The sequence below is a fragment of the Ranitomeya imitator genome, chromosome 3 (assembly GCF_032444005.1).
Source record: "Ranitomeya imitator isolate aRanImi1 chromosome 3, aRanImi1.pri, whole genome shotgun sequence".
Classification (NCBI taxonomy): Eukaryota; Metazoa; Chordata; class Amphibia; order Anura; family Dendrobatidae; genus Ranitomeya; species Ranitomeya imitator.
In genome coordinates, this window is record NC_091284.1 from 201,823,659 (window position 1) to 201,848,397 (window position 24,739).

Genomic DNA, 24,739 nt, shown 5'->3' on the forward strand with positions numbered 1-24,739 from the left:
GGAATGTGTTTCAGTTGGGAAAGGGAGATGGCAGCCATGAAATTCCTTCCGTTATCACTCACTACCTTGCCTGCCTCAAGATCTACAGTGCCCAGCCACGACTGCGTTTCTTTCTGCAAGAACTCGGACAGAACTTCCGCGGTGTGTCTGTTGTCGCCCAAACACTTCATAGCCAATACAGCCTGCTGACGTTTGCCAGTAGCTGCCCCATAATGGGAGACCTGGTGTGCAACAGTGGCAGCTGCGGATGGAGTGGTTGTGCGACTGCGGTCTGTGGACGAGCTCTCGCTTCTGCAGGAGGACGAAGAGGAGGAGGAGGGGGTGCGAACGGCTACAGCCAATTGTTTCCTAGACCGTGGGCTAGGCAGAACTGTCCCAAACTTGCTGTCCCCTGTGGACCCTGCATCCACCACATTTACCCAGTGTGCCGTGATGGACACGTAACGTCCCTGGCCATGCCTACTGGTCCATGCATCTGTTGTCAGGTGCACCTTTGTGCTCACAGATTGCCTGAGTGCATGGACGATGCGCTCTTTAACATGCTGGTGGAGGGCTGGGATGGCTTTTCTGGAAAAAAAGTGTCGACTGGGTAGCTCGTAGCGTGGTACAGCGTAGTCCATCAGGGCTTTGAAAGCTTCGCTTTCAACTAACCGGTAGGGCATCATCTCTAACGAGATTAGTCTAGCTATGTGTGCGTTCAAACCCTGTGTACGCGGATGCGAGGCTAAGTACTTCCTTTTTCTAACCATAGTCTCATGTAGGGTGAGCTGGACTGGAGAGCTGGAGATCGTGGAACTAGCGGGGGTGCCGGTGGACATGGCAGACTGAGAGACGGTGGGAGATGGTATTGTTGCCACCGGTGCCCTAGATGCAGTGTTTCCTACTACGAAACTGGTGATTCCCTGACCCTGACTGCTTTGGCCTGGCAAAGAAACCTGCACAGATACTGCAGGTGGTGCGGAAAATGGTGGCCCTACACTGCCGGAAGGGATGTTGCGTTGCTGACTAGCTTCATTGGCCGAGGGTGCTACAACCTTAAGGGACGTTTGGTAGTTAGTCCAGGCTTGCAAATGCATGGTGGTTAAATGTCTATGCATGCAACTTGTATTGAGACTTTTCAGATTCTGTCCTCTGCTTAAGGTAGTTGAACATTTTTGACAGATGACTTTGCGCTGATCAATTGGATGTTGTTTAAAAAAATGCCAGACTGCACTCTTTCTAGCATTGGATACTTTTTCAGGCATTGCAGACTGAGCTTTAACCGGATGGCCACGCTGTCCTCCAACAGGTTTTGGCTTTGCCACGCGTTTTGGGCAAGATACGGGCCCGGCAGATGGAACCTGTTGCGATGTTGATGCCTGCTGCGGCCCCTCCTCCTCCGCTTCAGAACTGCTGCCGCCTGCACCCTGTTCCCCCAATGGCTGCCAATCGGGGTCAAGAACTGGGTCATCTATTACCTCTTCTTGTAGCTCGTGTGCAACTTCGTCTGTGTCACCGTGTCGGTCGGTGGTATAGCGTTCGTGATGGGGCAACATAGTCTCATCAGGGTCTGATTCTTGATCAGCACCCTGCGAGGGCAATGTTGTGGTCTGAGTCAGAGGACCAGCATAGTAGTCTGGCTGTGGCTGTGCATCAGTGCACTCCATGTCAGATTCAACTTGTAATGGGCATGGACTGTTAACTGCTTCACTTTCTAAGCCAGGGACGGTATGTGTAAAGAGCTCCATGGAGTAACCCGTTGTGTCGCCTGCTGCATTCTTCTCTGTTGTTGTTTTTGCTGAAGAGGACAAGGAAGCGACTTGTCCCTGACCGTGAACATCCACTAACGACGCGCTGCTTTGACATTTACCAGTTTCACGAGAGGAGGCAAAAGAGCTAGAGGCTGAGTCAGCAAGATAAGCCAAAACTTGCTCTTGCTGCTCCGGCTTTAAAAGCGGTTTTCCTACTCCCAGAAAAGGGAGCGTTCGAGGCCTTGTGTAGCCAGAAGACGAACCTGGCTCCACAGCTCCAGACTTAGGTGCAATATTTTTTTTCCCACGACCAGCTGATGCTCAACCACTACCACTACCCTCATTACCAGCTGACAATGAACGCCCCCGGCCACGACCTCTTCCACCATACTTCCTCATTGTTTTAAAAACGTAAACAAACTAACGGTATTTGTTGCTGTCACACAAATTACACGGTGAGCTATAACTTCAGTATGATTTAGCTACCCCTTTACAGGTGAGTGAGACCACAACGAAAATCAGGCACAATGTTACACACTCTGTTGTTGGTGGCAACAAATGAGAGAGATGCCACACACGCAGGACTGTCACTGAAGCACAAATGTAAATATTAATCTCCCACTGATTTGTTTCTTTTTTTTTCAGGGAGACTTTAGGAAAAAAAAATAATAGAATAAAATGATTTTTTCAGGGAGAATTTAGAAAACAAATAAAACAAAAAAAGGCTTTCTATGGCCCACTGAGTGAGAGATGACGCACACAGGAGTCAGGAGTGGCACACAAGCCCAGAGGCCAATATTTATCTCCCACTGATTGATGTAGTGATTTTTTCAGGTAGATTTTGGAACCCAAATCAAGCTAAAAAAAATAATAGGCTTTCTATGGCCCACAATTGGAGAGAGAGAGAGAGATGGCACACCCAGGAGTCAAGACTGGCACACAAGCAGAAAGGGCAATATTAATCTCCCACTGATTTGTTTTTTTTTTTTTTTTTTTCAGGGAGACTTTAGGAAAAAAAAAATAGAATAAAATGATTTTTTCAGGAAGAATTTAGAAACCAAATAAAATAAAATTATTTTTTCAGGGAGAATTTAGAAAACAAATAAAACAAAAAAAGGCTTTCTATGGCCCACTGAGTGAGAGATGACGCACACAGGAGTCAGGAGTGGCACACAAGCCCAGAGGCCAATATTTATCTCCCACTGATTGATTTATTGATTTTTTCAGGTAGAATTTAGAACCCAAATAAAGCAAAAAAAAAAAAAAAAGGGCTTTCTATGGCCCACTGAGTGAGTGATGATGCACAAAGGAGTCAGGAGTGGCACACAAGCCCTGAGGCCAATATTTTTCTCCCACTGATTGATGTAGTGATTTTTTCAGGTAGATTTTAGAACCAAAATCAAGCAAAAAAATAAATAGGCTTTCTATGGCCCACTGAGTGAGAGATGACACAGACAGGGATGGCACTCTAGCAGAAATGTCAATCTTAATCTCCCACAAAAAAAAAAAAAAACAGGGAGTGTACTTCAATTACTATCTCCCTGCAGTAATCTCAGCCAGGTATGGCAGGCAGCAATAAGGAGTGAACAATATAGCAAAATGAAGGTAATGAACCACTCACTGAAAAAAACGGGTGCCCAAAGAATTATGTATAAATAGCAAAAAGGGAAACCTAAAATATAACATTTAATAAATACTAATTAAAAAACTATACGACACAACAATACATATAATGACAAACTCATGTATTGACCAACAGGTCAATCAGACAGAGAACTGATAAACAGTCCAAAGAGAAAAAAAAGAAAAAAACAGTAGTAAATTTGGAACCCTACACAACCTTCAGGGCTTATTATCGTAATATGCACCCAGTCAAGTAAAGCAGAGGAAACCAACATAACAAGTATATACTACTGTGAAAAAATTATAACTTGAGGTTCTATATAAGGTGAACGGGGAAAATACCACTATCTATCACCAATAAGAAACCTTCAAATACATGGGGATACACATAAAGCTATTGGAACAATCTCACCCAGATGTGATGCTGCAGCATATTGTACAGTGTTCATTTTAGGACATGGTCACAAATCAAAGTCAAACATCAGAAATACTCTGTCTGATACCTCATTCTGATACTTGACTCTTATACCTGACTTTCACACATGGTCACAAATCAAAGTCAAACATCAGAAATAACATCAGAAATACTCGGTCTGATACCTCATTCTGATACTTGACTCTGATACTTAACTCTGATACTTGACTCTGATACCTAACTCTGATACCTGAGTCTGATACCTAACTCTGATACCTGAGTCTGATACCTAACTCTGATACCTGAGTCTGATACCTAACTCTGATACTTGACTTTGATACCTAACTCAGATACTTGACTCTGATACCTAACTCTGATACCTGAGTCTGATACCTAACTCTGATACTTGACTTTGATACCTAACTCTGATACCTGAGTCTGATACCTAACTCTGATACTTGACTTTGATACCTAACTCTGATATTTGACTCTGATACCTAACTCTGATACTTGACTCTGATACCTAACTCTGATACTTGAGTCTGATACCTAACTCTGATACTTGACTCTGATACCTAACTCTGATACCTGAGTCTGATACCTAACTCTGATACTTGACTCTGATACCTAACTCTGATACTTGACTCTGATACCTAACTCTGATACCTGAGTCTGATACCTAACTCTGATACTTGACTCTGATACCTAACTCTGATACTTGACTCTGATACCTAACTCTGATACTTGATTCTGATACCTAACTCTGATACTTGACTCTGATACCTAACTCTGATACCTGAGTCTGATACCTAACTCTGATACTTGACTTTGATACCTAACTCTGATACTTGACTCTGATACCTAACTCTGATACTTGACTCTGATACCTAACTCTGATACTTGACTTTGATACCTAACTCTGATACTTGACTCTGATACTTAACTCTGATACTTGACTCTGATACCTAACTCTGATACCTGAGTCTGATACCTAACTCTGATACTTGACTCTGATACCTAACTCTGATACCTGAGTCTGATACCTAACTCTGATACTTGATTCTGATACCTAACTCTGATACTTGATTCTGATACCTAACTCTGATACTTGATTCTGATACCTAACTCTGATACTTGACTCTGATACCTAACTCTGATACTTGACTCTGATACCTAACTCTGATACTTGACTCTGATACCTAACTCTGATACTTGACTCTGATACCTAACTCTGATACTTGACTCTGATACCTAACTCTGATACTTGACTCTGATACCTAACTCTGATACTTGACTCTGATACCTAACTCTGATACTTGACTCTGATACCTAACTCTGATACTTGACTCTGATACCTAACTCTGATACTTGACTCTGATACCTAACTCTGATACTTGACTCTGATACCTAACTCTGATACTTGACTCTGATACCTAACTCTGATACCTGAAATTAGTAAAATTAGTAAAATTAGCTAAAATTAGCACCTGGGAGATTGTGGTGCAATGGTAAGGCTAACGGCTGTAGTCTCTAGACGCAGGATCCGTTTTTTTACCGCCGATCCTTTTTTTTTCCGCCAGATCGTTTTTATTTTTGTGCCGGATTAGTTTTTGTCGGCCGGATCCGTTTTTTTTTCCCACCGGATCCATTTTTTTTCTGACGACTCCATTTTTTTTGCGCAGGATCCGGTTTTTTTTCTGCCGCATGCGTTTTTTCTGCCGGATCCATTTTTTTGCGCAGGATCCGTTTTTTCTACCGGATCCGTATTTTTCTGCCAGATCCTTTTTTTTTACGCAGGATCCGTTTTTTTGCCGCATCTGTTTTTTTCCGCCGATCCTTTTTTTCCGTCGGATCCGTTTTTTTCTGCCGGATCCGTTTTATTTGGCGCAGGATCCGTTTTTTTCACCGGATCTGTTTTTTTTCCGCAGGATCGTTTTCTTTTCCGCCGATCCGTTTTTTTTCCGCCGGATCCGTTTTTTTTTTTTGCCGGATCCATTTTTTTTGCGCAGGATCAGTTTTTTTTCTGCCGGATACGTTTTTTCCTGCCGGATCGATTTTTTTGCGCAGGATCCGTTGTTTTTCTACCGGATCTGTTTTTATCCGCCAGATCCGGTTTTTTGCGCAGGATCCGTTTTTTTTCCGCCGATCCTTTTTTTTCTGCCGGATCTGTTTTTTTGCCACACGATCCGTTTTTTTCGCCGGATCTGTTTTTTCTCCTGGATCCGTTTTTACGTCGGATCAATTTTTTTCCGCCGCACCCGTTTTTTTGGCGCAGGATCCGTTTTTTTTGGCAGATCCGTTTTTTCTGCCGAATCCGTTTTTTCCGCCGGATCTAGTTTTTTTGCGCAGGATCCGTTTTTTTTTGCCGCATCTGCTTTTTTCCACCGATCCTTTTTTTTTCCCGTCGGATCCGTTTTCTGCCGGATCCATTTTTTTTTGCGCAGGATCCGTTTTTTTCATTGGATCTGTTTTTTTCTGCAGGAACGTTTTTTTTTTCCGCCGATCCGTTTTTTTTCTGCCGGATCCGTTTTTTTCTGCCGGATCCTTTTTTTTTGCGCAGGATCCGTTTTTTTCTGACGGATCCGGTTTTTCCTGCCAGATCCATTTTTTTGGCGCAGGATACTTTGTTTTTCTACTGGATCCGTTTTTATCCGCTAGATCCGTTTTTTGCGCAGGATCCGTTTTTTTCCGCCGATCCTTTTTTTTTGCCGGATCCGTGTTTTTTTGGCACATGATCCGTTTTTTCGCCGGATCCGTTTTTTTCCGCCAGATCCGTTTTTCCGCCGAATCAATTTTTTTCCGCCACACCCGTTTTTTTGACGCAGGATCCATTTTTTCGCCAGATCCGTTTTTTCTGCCGGATCCGTTTTATTCCGCCGGATCTAGTTTTTTTGCGCAGGATCCGTTTTTCCGATCCTTTTTTTTCTGCCGGATCTGTTTTTTTGCCACACGATCCGTTTTTTTCGCCGGATCTGTTTTTTCTCCTGGATCCGTTTTTACGTCGGATCAATTTTTTTCCGCCGCACCCGTTTTTTTGGCGCAGGATCCGTTTTTTTCGGCAGATCCGTTTTTTCTGCCGGATCCGTTTTTTTCCGCCGGATCTAGTTTTTTTGCGCAGGATCCGTTTTTTTTTGCCGCATCTGTTTTTTTCCACCGATCCTTTTTTTTTCCGTCGGATCCGTTTTCTGCCGGATCCATTTTTTTTTGCGCAGGATCCGTTTTTTTCATTGGATCTGTTTTTTTTCTGCAGGAACGTTTTTTTTTTCCGCCGATCCGTTTTTTTTATGCCGGATCCGTTTTTTTCTGCCGGATCCTTTTTTTTTGCGCAGGATCCGTTTTTTTCTGACGGATCCGGTTTTTCCTGCCAGATCCATTTTTTTGGCGCAGGATACGTTGTTTTTCTACTGGATCCGTTTTTATCCGCTAGATCCGTTTTTTGCGCAGGATCCGTTTTTTTCCGCCGATCCTTTTTTTTTGCCGGATCCGTTTTTTTTGGCACATGAGCCGTTTTTTCGCCGGATCCGTTTTTTCCGCCAGATCCGTTTTTGCGCCGGATCAATTTTTTTCCGCCGCACCCGTTTTTTTGGCGCAGGATCCATTTTTTTGCCAGATCCGTTTTTTTCTGCCGGATCCGTTTTATTCCGCCGGATCTAGTTTTTTTGCGCAGGATCCGTTTTTTTCCGCCGGATCCGTTTTTTTCTGCCAGATCCGTTTTTTTGCGCAGGATCCGTTTTTTTCTGCCGGATTCGTTTTTTTTCCGCCGATTCTTTTTCCTGTCCGCCATCCCGTTTTTTTTTGCTCAGGATCCGTTTTTTTTTTTTACAGCATCCGTTTTTTTCCCTCCGGATCCGTTTTTCTGGCGGATCCCTTTTTTTTCCGCAGGATCCGTTTTTTTCTGCCGTATCGGTTTTTTTCCGCCAGATCCGTTTTTTTTTACTGCCAGATCCGTTTTTTTCCGCCGCACCCTTTTTTTTGGCGCAGGATCCGTTTTTTTCGCCAGATCCGTTTTTTCTGCCGGATCCGTTTTTTTCCGCCGGATCTAGTTTTTTTGCGCAGGATCCTTTTTTTTTTGCCGCATCTGTTTTTTTTCCACCGATCCTTTCTTTTTTCCGTCGGATCCGTTTTCTGCCGGATCCGTTTTTTTTTGCGCAGGATCCGTTTTTTTCATTGGATCTGTTTTTTTTCCGCAGGAACGTTTTTTTTTTCCACCGATCCGTTTTTTTTCTGCCGGATCCGTTTTTTTCTGTCGGATCCGTTTTTTTTGCGCAGGATCCGTTTTTTTCTGACGTATCCGGTTTTTCCTGCCAGATCCATTTTTTTGGCGCAGGATACGTTGTTTTTCTACCAGATCCGTTTTTATCCACTAGATCCGTTTTTTGCGCAGGATCCGTTTTTTTCCGCCGATCCTTTTTTTTTGCCGGATCCGTTTTTTTTTGGCACATGATCCGTTTTTTCGCCGGATCCGTTTTTTCCGCCAGATCCGTTTTTGCGCCGGATCAATTTTTTTCCGCCGCACCCGTTTTTTTGGCGCAGGATCCATTTTTTTGCCAGATCCGTTTTTTTCTGCCGGATCCGTTTTATTCCGCCGGATCTAGTTTTTTTGCGCAGGATCCGTTTTTTTCCGCCGGATCCGTTTTTTTCTGCCAGATCCGTTTTTTTGCGCAGGATCCGTTTTTTTCTGCCGGATTCGTTTTTTTTCCGCCGATTCTTTTTCCTGTCCGCCATCCCGTTTTTTTTTGCTCAGGATCCGTTTTTTTTTTTTTTACAGCATCCGTTTTTTTCCCTCCGGATCCGTTTTTCTGGCGGATCCCTTTTTTTTCCGCAGGATCCGTTTTTTTCTGCCGTATCGGTTTTTTATCGCCAGATCCGTTTTTTTTTACTGCCAGATCCGTTTTTTTCCGCCGCACCCTTTTTTTTGGCGCAGGATCCGTTTTTTTCGCCAGATCCGTTTTTTCTGCCGGATCCGTTTTTTTCCGCCGGATCTAGTTTTTTTGCGCAGGATCCTTTTTTTTTGCCGCATCTGTTTTTTTCCACCGATCCTTTCTTTTTTCCGTCGGATCCGTTTTCTGCCGGATCCGTTTCTTTTTGCGCAGGATCCGTTTTTTTCATTGGATCTATTTTTTTTCCGCAGGAACGTTTTTTTTTTCCGCCGATCTGTTTTTTTTCTGCCGGATCCGTTTTTTTCTGCCGGATCCGTTTTTTTTGCGCAGGATCCGTTTTTTTCTGACGGATCCGGTTTTTCCTGCTAGATCCATTTTTTTGGCGCAGGATACGTTGTTTTTCTACCGGATCCGTTTTTATCCACTAGATCCGTTTTTTGCGCAGGATCCGTTTTTTTCCGCCGATCCTTTTTTTTTGCCGGATCCGTTTTTTTTTGGCACATGATCCGTTTTTTCGCCGGATCCGTTTTTTCCGCCAGATCCGTTTTTCCGCCGGATCAATTTTTTTCCGCCGCACCCGTTTTTTTGACGCAGGATCCATTTTTTGACGCCGGATCCGTTTTATTCCGCCGGATCTAGTTTTTTTGCGCAGGATCCGTTTTTTTTCCGCCGGATCCGTTTTTTTCTGCCAGATCCGTTTTTTTGCGCAGGATCCGTTTTTTTCTGCCGGATTCGTTTTTTTTCCGCCGATTCTTTTTCCTGTCCGCCATCCCGTTTTTTTTGCTCAGGATCCGTTTTATTTTTTTGCAGCATCCGTTTTTTTCCCTCCTGATCCGTTTTTCTGGCGGATCCCTTTTTTTTCCGCAGGATCCGTTTTTTTCTGCCGTATCGGTTTTTTTCCGCCAGATCCGTTTTTTTTTACTGCCAGATCCGTTTTTTTCCGCAGCATCCGTTTTTTGCAAAACTCGCCGGATCGTGCCCGATGACAAAAACCTGATGTGTGAAAGCAGCCTTATGCTTTTTCATCACACATAGTTTTGGTTTAAAATAATAAGAAAAACAATAATAAAATGAAATTAACTTTCATTGCTGGGATTCGAACTCACAGCTCTCTGTTTGCAAGCCTGCACACCTTACCACTGTACTATACACTCTGTTGTAATTTACTTGTCTTCTAGTTGCCTTATGTCACAGTCAATGTAAACATGTGGCAGACACTCCTAGTTCTGTGATTTCCATAAATGAGTTTGATACTTGATACCTGATACTTGACTTTTGTCAAACATCAAAATCAAAATGTTTTTGTCTGATACCTGATACTTGACTCTGATACCTAACTCTGATACCTAACTCTGATACTTGACTCTGATACCTAACTCTGATACTTGACTCTGATACCTAACTCTGATACCTGACTCTGATACTTAACTCTGATACCTGAAATTAGTAAAATTAGTAAAATTAGCTAAAATTAGCACCTGGGAGCTTGTGGCGCAATGGTAAGGCCAACGGCTGTAGACTCTAGACGCAGGATCCGTTTTTTTTACCGCCGATCCTTTTTTTTTTTTTTCTGCCAGATTAGTTTTATTTTTCTGCCGGATCAGTTTTTGTCGGCCGGATCCGTTTATTTCCCGCTGGATCCGTTTTTTTTCTGCCAAATCCTTTTTTTTCCGCCGGATACGTTTTTTTTCTGCAGGATGTTTTTTTTTTGCCAGGTCCGGTTTTTTCTGTTGATCCGTTTTTTTTCTGCCGGATCCGTTTTTTTCCTCCGGATCCGTTTTTTCCGCCGGATCCGTTTTTCTGGCGGATCCGTTTTTTCCGCAGAATCCGTTTTTTTATGCCGGATCCGTTTTTTTTGTGCAGGATCCGTTTTTTTCTGCCGGATCCGTTTTTTTTGGGCAGGATCTTTTTTTTCCGCCGGATCCGTTTTTTTCTGCCGTATCCGTTTTTTTACATCGATCCGTTTTGTTTCTGCCGGATGCGGGTTTTTTTTTTTCGCAGGATCCTTTTTTTACGATCCGTTTTTTTCTGCCGGATCCGTTTTTTTCCGCCAATCCGTTTTTTTCCACCGGACCTTCTTTTTTTCCGAATCGTTTTTTTTTTGCGCAGGATCCGTTTTTTTCCTCCAGATCTGTTTTTTTCCACCGGATCTGGTTTTTTTCGGCCTGATCTGTTTTTTTGGCGCAGGATCCGTTTTTTTCTGCCGGATCCGTTTTTTTTCCATCAATTTGTTTTTTTTGGCCGTGTCTTTTTTCTTTGCGAAGGATCCTTTTTTTTTCCGCAGGATCCGTTTTTTTCTGCCATTTTTTTCCATCGGACTTTTTTTTTTCCGAATCTGTTTTTTTTGCGCAGGATCCGATTTTTTCCTCCAGATCTGTTTTTTTCTGCTGGATCCGTTTTTTTGGCGCAGGATCCTTTTTTTTTGTTGGATCCTTTTTTGTGCGCCGGATCCGTTTGTTTCGGGTGGATCCTTTTTTTTCTGCAAGATCCTTTTTTTATGCTGGATCCTTTTTTTTTGCGCAGGATCCGTTTTTTTCCGCCGGATCCGTTTTTTTCGGCCTGATCTGTTTTTTTGGCGCAGGATCCGTTTTTTTTTTCTGCCGGATTCGTTTTTTTCCATCAATCCGTTTTTTTTGGCCGTCTTGTTTCTTTGCGCAGGATCCTTTTTTTTACCGCAGGATCCGTTTTTTTCTGCCAGATCCGTTTTTTTTTTACTGCCAGATCCATTTTTTTCCGCAGCATCTGTTTTTTGCAAAACTCGCCGGATTGTGCTCCACGACAAAAACCTGATGTATGTTTTTCAGATACTCACAGAATGAAAGGGAAGAAAATGGATCCATCCATCGACTGTTAAGCTCATGGCTGAGTGGTTAAGCTTCTGGTTTATGGAATAGCAAACTTTTGAGTTCTAGCCCCAAATAATTTTTTTTTTTTCTTAAGTAACATATGATATGTGACTTTCTGCACTCATCAAAGAGATGTTTCACTATGTGACATATGTCAGAAAAAAAATCTAAGTGATTTTTCCAGTAACTGACAGTGTGCATAGTTTTCATAGCCAAAGAAAATCAAAGCATAGTTACATTAGGGCTTATGGGCTGGTGGTAAGATTGCTGGATGCAGAGTCTCATGTGTAGCTTTTCTTCGGTTCGAATCCCATGTTTGATCATTTTTTTTTTTTTTTTTTTTTTTAATTCTGCAGGTTAACACACAAACTCAATCATGTTACACTTTTAATATCTGACATTCTTATCCCCCTACCTTGTTAGCAAATAGTTTCAGATATGCTGTGTATTTACATCACATGGCCAAAGAAATTGGGTGGGAGCCACTGATTTACTATATATCTATTTCCAAGTGACTGTACATTTACTTAAAGTCATAGGAAAGGTTCTAATGGTCAAATTACTTTATACAATTGTTTACTTTGCATCCACCCAAGAACTGGTTGCAAATTCATGACCACTAGGGGTCTCACTAATCCACTGTCTACAGCCTGCGAGGAGTGGTCCTTCTGTAGCAGCAAACACAGGGACGATGGGAGTGTCCTACACGATCTGATTCTGCAGGGGCCGTGCATGTCTGCAGCGCCATCTCACAGATCTGCGGAGCATCGTTTCCCTCTGTAAGTTATACTTTGATGCAACTTGTCCAAGTGTTTTTGCAGCACCATTATATCTCCAACCATGATTTCTCAAGCACTTCTCCAAATTTGTGTAGTCAAGCTAAGGGAATTCACTATCTACCTTTCTGTTATTTCATAGCAGTTGCGATGATGATAGGCATCTTCTCTGACGTACTGATGAACACAGAATCATTTTACTGCTTTTCAAGAACAGTTTAGTGCTTCTCTTGGTTCCTGTTCTCACTTAGCTTGTCCCATGACTTCTATCTCACTAATGATACAAGGAGCTTTCCATTCTCTACCAATGATGTAGCAGCATGTCTCCCAAGTGTCAGACTGGGGTGTTTAGAGTCCAATAGACGAATGCGAAGGGTCACCCTACAGCTGCAAGAAAAGATTTTCTTTTTGGTCTTATGCTCAAGGACCAAGTATTCTACCATTCAGTACATGTGCAAAACAGGACCCTAATGTACACGCTCCAAGTTAAAAACTAGGTGTCCATCAAGCAATTAAAACCCTTTTTTAACAACTTCCACTGCTAATGGCTGGGAGTGCTCCTGTGTGCTGGAAAAAATCAAGGTAAAGTTTATTGTTACTGTTGTACAAATATGTATAAACCTAGATTTGCTATTTCTTTTAAAATCTTTGCATACCCTTTCCAACTTTTTCATAACTCATCACAGTTTTCTCCTGTTAATTGTAATGTAGGCAGCCTCATTTCATAATACACAGTTGGGGGAATATTTACCAAGACTGACATGTCATATGACGGTCGTGATATCTCCCTTGCAGGTGCAGGATGTCCCAAAGGTAATCATAGGGTCACATGACTGATATTTTTCGTTCATGTTTTGTCAGTGCAGTGCGCAAGCTTCCCCCCTCCTTATTTTCTTCCTGACTTCTCGATGTATACATCCTGAATGCGCCCAGTGGCATGAGGTAGTGCACTATGTGTGTCTTACAACACAGTGAGTGTTATAAAGGGCAAAAATACATGTGGAAAATAACATTGAGTTGAAAATATTGTTTGCATGCAGTTTCAGATCTATCCAATATATTTTTTTCCTGTGTTACACAAAAGCATTCCACCTCAAGCCACAAATATTAATGACTTTTAAGAACATATTGTAAAGTAATATCTTATAAAATTAAAAAAATGTATGTCTGTCTATCACCCTACCTGTTCCCTCTGTTCCGCTAATGACCTAAGGCCGACGTCACACTAGCATATTACATCCGATGCGAGAGCATAGGATGCGATATGCTAATGACCCGCAGCTCCTGCTCTGCTGCGAGCGGAGCCGAGTGTCATGCATCTGTGCTCCGAGGCTCTCGCACAGGGAGGATCGGAGCACAGCTGCGGAGGAGGCGGAGAAACTAATTTCTCCATCTCCTCCATTGCTGGGGTCCGCTTATAACGCACAGTACTCGGATGATATCCAAGTGATGTGCGTTGGCTCACTCGCACCCATAGGCTTATGTGGGTGCGAGTGAGCCAAGAGTTGGCCGAGTGTCCATGACAATCGCAGCATGTTGCGATTGTCTTGGCCCGAGGAAAACGGCCAAAAAGTCGGCAGCTTGGAGGGGCCCCACATTGTAACATTGGTCCAAGTCCAATGCGATTTTTTTATTGCATTGCACTCGTCCATTTAAGTTGCCAGTGTGACGTCAACTTTAGACTCTAAGCCTCAATAATCCGAACCTCCCATTCCCGTCTTCAAGACTTCTCACGCGCTGCACCAATGCTCTGTAATGTTCTACCAATAACAATTTAATAACTTCACAATACCCACGGGTTTAAGCATGCCCCAAAAACGCATTTCTGCAGACTTGCCATCTCCTCACCTGACATATCTAACTATCCCCATTCTGCCCTTTACAATTTTTCTCCCCCAAAAAGTCTGGTCCCTTGTATCATCTGATTGCACCCTCCATGGCTGTAATAGCACTTTATCTGACTTGTACAGATCCAGGCTGGTAACCGGTTCATGAAGCGTTATGTGAATCTTCTATTTATTATATTGATAGCTGGACCATATATCAATGCAGTTTTTACCATGTTCCTTTTGTTCCTTCGATTTCTTCATAGATTGTAAGCTCTTGTGATCAGGAACTTCACTCCTCTTGGTATCTGTTGAATTTTCTGTTACTCTGTATTGTCTCATATTGTATGTACATGTCCCCTCTGAATTGTAAAGCTATGTACACACGTTGCGGATCTGCAGCGGTTTTTCAGCGTGGAATTGCACCACATCCGTCAATGATTACTAAAGCAAGGTTCATAAATGGGAATCCAGAATTGATGTGCACATGCTGCGGAAAATTCCATCCTTATTCTCTCCGTTTATTTTTAAGCAGCATGTCAATTCTTTTTGCTGATCTGCAGCATTTCTGCACCAATTGACTTACATTGAAGCACTCAAATCCGCAACAAATCCACAGGTGTAAAAATGTTTGCGGATTTCATGCATATTTTACTGAAAAACTGCAGTGGATTTGTAAAAAGCAAATAAATCTAAAGGAGGAAGAGTGTGTGGGAGGAGAATCAAAAATAGAGCCAATCTTAATTTAAACACATCAACAATGGAGGGAGGTCTTGAAAAAGGCAAATTTTTGTGTTTACAGTAGTACATCTTTAGTGAGTAGTGTTGAGCGATACCGTCCGATACTTGAAAGTATCGGTATCGGATAGTATCGGCCGATACCCGAAAAATATCGGATATCGCCGATACCGATATCTGATACCAATACAAGTCAATGGGACACCAAGTATCGGAAGGTATGCTGATGGTTCCCAGGGTCTGAAGGAGAGGAAACTCTCCTTCAGGCCCTGGGATCCATATTAATGTGTAAAATAAAGAATTAAAATAAAAAATATTGATATATTCACCTGTCCGGCGGCCCCTGGACATCACGCTGTGAACCGGCAGGCTTCTTTGATTAAAATGTGCGCCTTTAGGACCTGCGAATGACGTCCCGGCTTCTGATTGGTCGCGTGGCGCCCATGTGACCGCCACGCGACCAATCAGAAGCCGTGACGTCATTCGCAGGTCCTAAAGGCGCGCATTTTAAACAAAGAAGCCTCCCGGTTAGCAGCGTGATGTCCAGGGGCCGCCGGACAGGTGAATATATCAATATTTTTTATTTTAATTCTTTATTTTACACATCCCTATGGATCCGATACCGATACCCGATACCACAAAAGTATCGGATCTCGGTATCGGAATTCCGATACCGCAAGTATCGGCCGATACCCGATACTTGCGGTATCGGAATGCTCAACACTATTAGTGAGCTAATAAATCCACAAACAAAACCACATCCAAATCCACATGTCAATCTGCATCAAAACCACATGAAATCTGCACAAAAACGCATGGAATTTCCAATGCATTTTCTGCCAAGAGATACAGAATCCGCATAGAACTTTCCGCAATCAAATCTGCAATGTGAGCACATAGCCTAAAGTGTTGAGTAATGCTTTTTGGGCTAAATAAATAAAACTATTATTATTATAAATGTATAAAAATCATACAAAAGCCAAAACCTTTCAATCAAAGACTTTGTTCATTTTTTATCCAATGCTTTTTGCACTGATTATACCCACTATTATCGCATGATAGTACAAATCACATGCAATTTATTACATCACAGTCCTATAGTTGCTTGAATTGTTCTTGTTGTATTTTTAAACAGATTTGAAACCATGGATAAAAAATCTGATGTGTTATCAAAATATGATGAAATGAAAAAGGAGCTGAAAGAAGGTATGCATTGCATTGGTTCTCCGAGTCCTCTGAACAGGTTAAAAGGGTTATCCAGTTTTTAATAATGATGATCATTCCTCAGGATAGGTCATTATTATCAAATCAGCGGTTGTCTGGTACAACTGTTTGAAGAGGCTAGGCCATTGATCTCTGAGCACCGCTGTATTTTCTTAGGCCAGTGATGCCACTGTAAATCAGTCACAAGTCCTCGTTGCACCTCAGACTTATTCATGTCTATGCACCTTAGCTCTAAACTAAGCAAAGCCACCACACAATGTATGTCACTGTGCATGATGAGCTGATTGCCGGGGATCCCGTGTATCGAACCTCAACAACCTCATAATGATAACCTTACCAATTGGATAAGTCATTATTATAAAAATCTAGAAAACCCATTTAAATAGCTGGAGAGCTCTGCAGGAATAATGTAGTTGAAAATTGTACAAATTGGTGATCTTTTTACACTTGCTGATAATGTAGCAGCTTTTTGCCAATGATCTCGTCTATCAGGATAACAGTTTCATTGTCAGTGGAGAAGAGAGTTCAATTTATCTTCAACATTCACTACTCTTGTGTAGCATATCCAATTTTTGACTTTGGGGCTAATCAGAATGACAGAATCATCCCATGATGGAGTGTTTGCTCATTCATAATGTGATTTCTTCCTTGTGTAGAAGAAATAATCAAGGATTTATACAAATGTTTATCACAGACAATCTAATATTATCACTATTCCTTGTAAATTGACCTTTTGTCTGTGAATTCAAGTGCCATCACCAAGAAAACTGAATGTATTGTATTTTAGCAAAGCTTTTCCATTTTAATACCCTATTTTTGGGCCTGTAACACACATTTTTTACCCCCAGATTTCTAAGGGAAGCTGAGGAGCGTCTTGTAGTGTGGATATATCTGGCTCACTGTGGTTGGCTGTAAGCAGCTGTCGAGCGCCTCACAGGAGTCAGAAGTATGGTTGCTGCGGCATGCTGCCGGCAACTGGGAACACCAAGATGAGTCCATGATGGGGGACATACAGTAGGGAAAATAAGTATTTGATCCTTTGCTGATTTTGTAAGTTTGCCCACTGGTAAAGACATAAAAAGTCTATAATTTTATGGTTAGGTTAATTTTAACATGGCGAGATAGAATATCAAAAATAAAATCCAAAAAATTACATTGTATAAATTATATACATTTATTTTCATTTTGCAATGAGAAATAAGTATTTGATCCCTCTGTCAAACAAGACTTAATACTTGGTGGTAAAACCCTTGTTGGCAAGCACAGCAGTCAGACGTTTTCGTAGCTGATCATGAGGTTTGCGCACATGTCAGGAGGATTTTTTGTCCACCCCTCTTTGCAGATCATCTCTAAATCATTAAGACTTTAACGCTGTCGCTTTGCAACTCTGAGCTTCAACTCCTTCCATACGTTTTCTCTGGGATTATGGTATGGAGACTGGCTAGGCCACTCCATTACCTTTATGTGCTTCTTTTTGAGCCACTCCTTTGTTGCCTTGGCTGTATGTTTTGGGTCACTTTCTTGCTGTAAGACCCATCCACGACCCATTTTTAATGTCCTGGCGGAGTGAAGGAGGTTGTGACTCAGGATTTTAAGGTACATGGCTCAATCCATTCTCCCATTGATGAGGTGAAGTACTCCTGTGCCCTTAGCAGAGAAACCCCCCTAAAACATAATGTTGCCACCTCCATGCTAGACAGTGGGGATGATGTCCTTTTTGTCACAGTCAGCATTTCTCTTCCTCCAAACACTCAAACACTGCGAGTTGAGTTAATGCCAAACACCTCAATTATTGTCTCATCTGACCACGGCACCTTCTCCCAATCACTCACAGAATCATCGTGCACATGTGTCTTCTTCAGCAGGGGGACCTTGCGGGCACTGCAGGATATTAAACCTTTACGGCGTAATGTGTTATCAATGGTTTTCTTGGTGACTGTGGGCCCAGCTGCTTTGAGATCATTAACTAGTTTGTTCCCCAGTTTAGTTTTAGGCTGATCTTTCACCTTCCTCATGATCAAGGATACCACAAGAGGTGAGACTTTTCATGCTGCCCCAGATCGATATGAATTGACAGTCATTTTGTATTTCTTCCATTTTCTTACTATTGCACCAACACTTGTCTCCTTCTCACGCAGCGTCTTACTTATGGTTTTGTAGCCTATTCCAGCTTTGTGCAGGTCTATGATCTTGTCCCTGTCCCTTAGAAAGCTCTTTGGTCTGGCCCATGTTGTGGTAGTTACAGTCTGACTGATTAATTGAGTGTTTGGACAGGAGTCTTTTATAAAGGTTACTATGTAAGACAGCTGTCTTTAATGCAGATAATAAATTCATTACTAGCGTGTAACTGGTTTGTAGGAGCCAGAACTCTTAAAGGGACTCTGTCACCCCCAAAATCGTATATGAGGTAAGCCCACCGGCATCAGGGGCTTATCTACAGCATTCTGTAATGCATTCTGTAATGCTGTAGATAAGCCCCCGATGTATCCTGAAAGATGAGAAAAACTGGTTATATTATACTCACCCAGGGACGGTCCTGCTGCAGTTCGGTCCGATGGGCGTCGCGGTTGGGTCCGGCGCCTCCTATCTTCATTCGATGACGTCCTCTTCTTGCCGCGGCTCCGGCGTACTGATTTGCCCTGTTGAGGGTAGAGCAAAGTACTGCAGTGCGCAGGCGCCGGTAAAGGTCAGAGAGACCCAGCGCCTGCGCACTGCAGTACTTGCAGGGCAAATCAGTACGCCGGAGCCACGGCAAGAAGACAAGAAGAGGACGTCATCGAATGAAGATAGGAGGCGCTGGACCGGACCGCGACACCCATTGGACCGAACCGCAGCGGGACCACCCCTGGGTGAGTATAATATAACCTGTTTTTCTCATCTTTCAGGTTACATCGGGGGCTTATCTACAGCATTACAGAATGCATTACTGAATGCTATAGATAAGCCTCTGATGCCGGTGGGCTTACCTCATATACGATTTTGGGGGTGACAGAGTCCCTTTAATAGTTGGTAGGGGACCAAATTGTTATTTCTCACTGCAAAATGCAAATAAATTTATATAATCTAAACAATGTGATTTTCAGGATTTTATTTTAGATATTCCATCCATCTCTCAATGTTCAAATTAACCTACCCTTTAAATTATAGACTGTTCAGGTTTTTGTCAGTGGACAAACTTACAAAATCAGCAAGGAGTCAAACAATTATTTCCCCCACTGTAAATACCGTGAATGTGAATCATATATACCAAGATGAGTGATCATATATATCACAATGGTGGACATATATAACTGGATGAGGACCATATATACCACGATGGGAAACATAGACACCACAATTTGTAATATATATATATACGGTATATATATATATATATATATATATATATATATATATATATATATAATGGAAGACATGTAGAACAGGATGGGGGAGATATATACCAGTATGAGGGACATGTATAACAGACATATATAGCTGTATGGGGAACATATACTGTATATCAGGACATGAACCATATATAACAGGATGTGGGACATATATAACCAGATGAGGACCATATATACCAGGATGGGGACATATATACCAGGATTGGAGACATATATAACAGAATGGGGGACATATATACCAGAATGGGGATCATATACCTGGATGGAGGAGATATGCAGTACATATTGTCTGGTGCATCTTATAGCCTGAAAAATATGTTGATTTTTATTTTCGAAATATAACTTATTAAACAATAATTATCTGTACGGGTCTAAGGAGATTATAAAAATGGCCTGACTCTCAACAGTAGTAGTTTTCAAAGTTTAAATCAAGCAGCTCCCAACATAGTCAGTGATACTCTGATAACTACAGGGCAGAATATAGTGTTTGATTCATCAGATCTTGCCAGTTATCCTCACAGTTTACATAAAGAATGTAGTTTATAGAGATCTATAATGTACTATACAGTACAGGGATGAGTTTAACCATACCATGATTGTCTGTATATATATATATATATATATATATATATATATATATATATATATATATATATATATATATATATATATATATATATACACACACAGCTGAGGGTATGTATGTGTGTATGTGCATATCAAGCCATGCCCACTCCACATAGCCCCACCCACTCCACATAGCCACATATGTATAGTAATTATCTAATATATATATTTCATAGGCACATCTTCTTGACCACAACAGGTTACACTGCCTGTGTTGCCCATAGCTACCAATTACTAAGCATCTTTCATTTCATCAGAGCTGTTTAAAAGATGAAAGCTGAGCTGTGATTGGTTGCTATGAGCAGCAGTTTCCACACTCCACAAAACTTCAGCAGACACTGACTGGGTGGGAGAAATCTCGCATCCTCGGGAACATAAACTCCAGCCATTGTCTGCCCCCCAGACATGAGAGAAATGAATCCCCCCTCCTCTATTACTGCCACTCTCTATTGTTACCAGCGTAGAAAATTGCATCATCAGCAGCCGTACTGCCAGGAAACATAACACCATATCTCTAGGAACTCCCTGCTCAGCGCCACCAAGCTCGGGACTATGGGATGGAGGATATGTATGATGGGTATATGGCTATGGGATTCTGGGATAAAGGATGTATGATGGGTATATGGGTACTGGACTATGGGATGTATAATGTGTGATGGGTATATGGGCACTGTACTATGGGTTGGCAGATGTGTGATGGGTATATGGGCACTGGATTATGGGATGGAGGATATGTATGATGAGTATATGGGTATATGACTATGGGATAGAGGATGTATGATGGGTATATGAGTACAGGACTCTGGGATAGAGGATGTATGATGGGTATATGGACACTGGACTATGGGATGGAGGATGTGTGATGGCTTTATGGACACTGGACTATGGGATGGAGGATGTGTGATGGGTATATGGGAACCGGATTATGGGATAGAGGATATGTATTATAGGTATATGGGCACAGGACTATGGTATGGAGGATATGTATGATGGGTATATGGGCACAAGACTGGGATAGAGGATGTGTGATGGGTATATGGGCACTGGACTATGGAATGAAGGATGTGTTATGGGTGTAAGGGTACTGGACTATGTGATGGAGGATGTGTGATGGGTATATGGGCACTGGACTATGGAATGGAGGATGCGGGATGGGTAAATGGGCACTGGACTATGGGATAGAGTATATGTGATGGGTAAATGGGCACTGGACTATGGGATAGAGTATGTGTGATGAGTATATGGGCACTGGACTATGGGATAGAGTATATGTGATGGGTAAATGGGCACTGGACTATGGGATAGAGTATGTGTGATGAGTATATGGGCACTGGACTATGGGATAGAGTATATGTGATGGGTAAATGGGCACTGGACTATGGGATAGAGTATGTGTGATGGGTATATGGGCACTGGACTATGGGATAGAGTATATGTGATGGGTATATGGGCACTGGACTATGGGATAGAGTATGTGTGATGGGTATATGGGCACTGGACTATGGGATAGAGTATATGTGATGGGTATATGGGCACTGGACTATGGGATAGAGTATGTGTGATGGGTATATGGGCACTGGACTATGGGATAGAGTATGTGTGATGGGTATATGGGCACTGGACTATGGGATAGAGTATATGTGATGGGTAAATGGGCACTGGACTATGGGATAGAGTATGTGTGATGGGTATATGGGCACTGGACTATGGGATAGAGTATGTGTGATGGGTATATGGGCACTGGACTATGGGATAGAGTATGTGTGACTGGGTATATGGGCACTGGACTATGGGATAGAGTATATGTGATGGGTAAATGGGCACTGGACTATGGGATAGAGTATGTGTGATGGGTATATGGGCACTGGACTATGGGATAGAGTATATGTGATGGGTAAATGGGCACTGGACTATGGGATAGAGTATGTGTGATGGGTATATGGGCACTGGACTATGGGATAGAGTATGTGTGATGGGTATATGGGCACTGGACTATGGGATAGAGTATGTGTGACTGGGTATATGGGCACTGGACTATGGGATAGAGTATATGTGATGGGTAAATGGGCACTGGACTATGGGATAGAGTATGTGTGATGGGTATATGGGCACTGGACTTTGGAATGAATTAAATGTGAATTCTGGAGACAGGTAAGGGGGCATTTGTTTACAAGGTCATTAAGGATCCATGCACGAATGTCAATTTAGTGCTCCTGTTAAATCGGACTTAGCTTATAAGTTCAGTCACAATACATACACACAAACAAGTACAAGGCTGTGAATTTTTGTTAGCACCATCCACATAGCATCTAAGCCTAGAAGTAACAGATATCTAAGTAATTAAATTTTTTCTTCATTTTTATTCCTGCTATTAATCTTCCTTCCAATGGGTGTACTTAGTATCTCAGCTCAGCACCTATTCTTGAATGTGGCTGAGCCTGAGCTGTGCCTAGCCTAGGCTATGTGACTACTGTATGTGACTACACATGGCTTAAAGGCCCTCACCAATCTGAAAGGAATGACCTAGAGGCCTAGGTCCTCATCCAGAAATATGGCCTGATATATACAGCTGATCGGCCAGAGCCCTGAAAGTGAAGTCCCAGCCAATATCCTCTTGATAACCTATTCTGAGAATAGGTTTTCAGTATTATAATCCTTGCAATGCATTTTAATTCACCTCTCTCTCATTTGTCTTTTTTAAAAAAGGTATAGATTAAATTATTCATTGTATTTATTTTCTGCATTTTCAGGAATGATTACTGAAAAAGGTTTTGATGCTAAAGTAAAACAACTACTTGAGAATTGCTGCCTTTCAACATCTGCTCAGAATAGTAAAGGTACAGATGTAACAGTTATTGTTAACTGTAACCAAACTGATTATTTTACTTGCACTATCACACTTTTTAAAACAAAGATAGAAACTTATTAATATTTCCATGCTAGTTTTCTTCAATATAAAACACATCATTTTTTAAAATAGTTTTCTGAGCTAGTATTTTCAATTTTTCCCATGCTTATTCCATTCTCAATACTTCTTATACTTGTGAGTTGTGATAGCTTAATAATTTTATATCACTTCAATCCAAAATTATGTACATTCCAAAACCAAATCATTTACTTCTTCTAGGTGGCTTTGACTTTTTTTTCACTCTCCCTCAGGCCTCCCAACATATACACAAATTATGTATTATGTACATCACCAACATAATTTTCATAACAAGTGGCCTAATAAATTTCATTTCTACGCTACTTATTAGAGTGAATTTTCCGTCCATGTGCGATGCATCAAGTGAACACATATCGTCTTGTTTGCATTTTAGCCCATGCATTTTTAATGCCTCTGTGAACAAAAATGTAAATTTTTCAGAGATAATCTCTCCATTCAGGAAAATTGCTTTTCCTCCTTGTACATAAGAATATATAGTGGTCCTGCTGCTGTGTTGTTGCCCTCCTGCAGCCCCTACGTCTCCTGGAATCTGCTCCATGCTCTGTACATTGTACTGACAGACACAGCTGCCTTTCTTGCCATAGCTCGCATTGATGTGCCATTCTGGATGATCTGCACTACCTAAGTAACTTCTATGGGTTGTAGACACAGCCTCATTCAACCTCTATGGGTGAGACCAATCACAAAATGCAAAAGTGAACAAAACAGCCAAAAAGGATGAGAACAGAGAAATGGTCTGTGGTCACCCCCTGCAGAACCACTCCTTTATAGGGGTGTCTTTCTAATTTCATATCATTTCTGCCTGTTGTCTCCTCTATTTGCACAACAGCAGGAGAAATTGATTCACAATCAATGTTGCTTCATAACAGGATGGGTTGATTTCACAGAAGTGTGATTGACTTGGAGTTACATTGTGTTATTTAACCCCTTCCCAACATGCGCCGTACTAGTACGGCGCATGTTGTGTCTCACCCTTTGATGTTGGGTCCGGCGAGGAGCCCACATCAAAGGCGCGACATGTCAGCTGTTTTGTACAGCTGACATGTGTGCGCAATAGCGGCGGTTGAAATTGCGATTCACCCGCCGCTATTAACCTGTTAAATGCCGCTGTCAAACGATGACAGCGGCATTTAACCGGCACTTTCACCACGCAGCCGGAAATAAGCGTTTCGCCGACCCCCGTCACATGATCGGGGGTCGGCAATGCATCAGGATGGTAACCATAGAGGTCCTTGAGACCTCTATGGTTACTGATGCTGGCCTGCTGTGAGCTCCCCCCTGTGGTCGCCGCTCATAGCAAGCCTGCATTTCAGCTACATACATCTGATGATCGCTGCTATGTAGCAGAGCCGATTAGGCTATGCCAGCTTCTAGCCTCCCATGGAGGCTATTGAAGCAAGGCAAAAGTTAAAATAAATGTTTTGAAAAATATGAAAAAAAAATATATCAAAGTTTAAATCACCCCCCTTTTGCCCCATTCAAAATAAAGCAAAACAAAAAAAATCAAACCTACACATATTTGTTATTGCCGCGTTCAGAATCGCCCGATCTATCAATAAAAAAAAGCATTAACCTGATCGCTAAACGGCGTAGCGAGAAACAAATTCGAAACGCCAGAATTACGTTATTTTGGTCCCCGCGACATTGCATTACAATGCAATAACAAGCGAACAAAAGAATGTATCTGCACAAAAGTGGTGTCATTAAAAACACCAGCT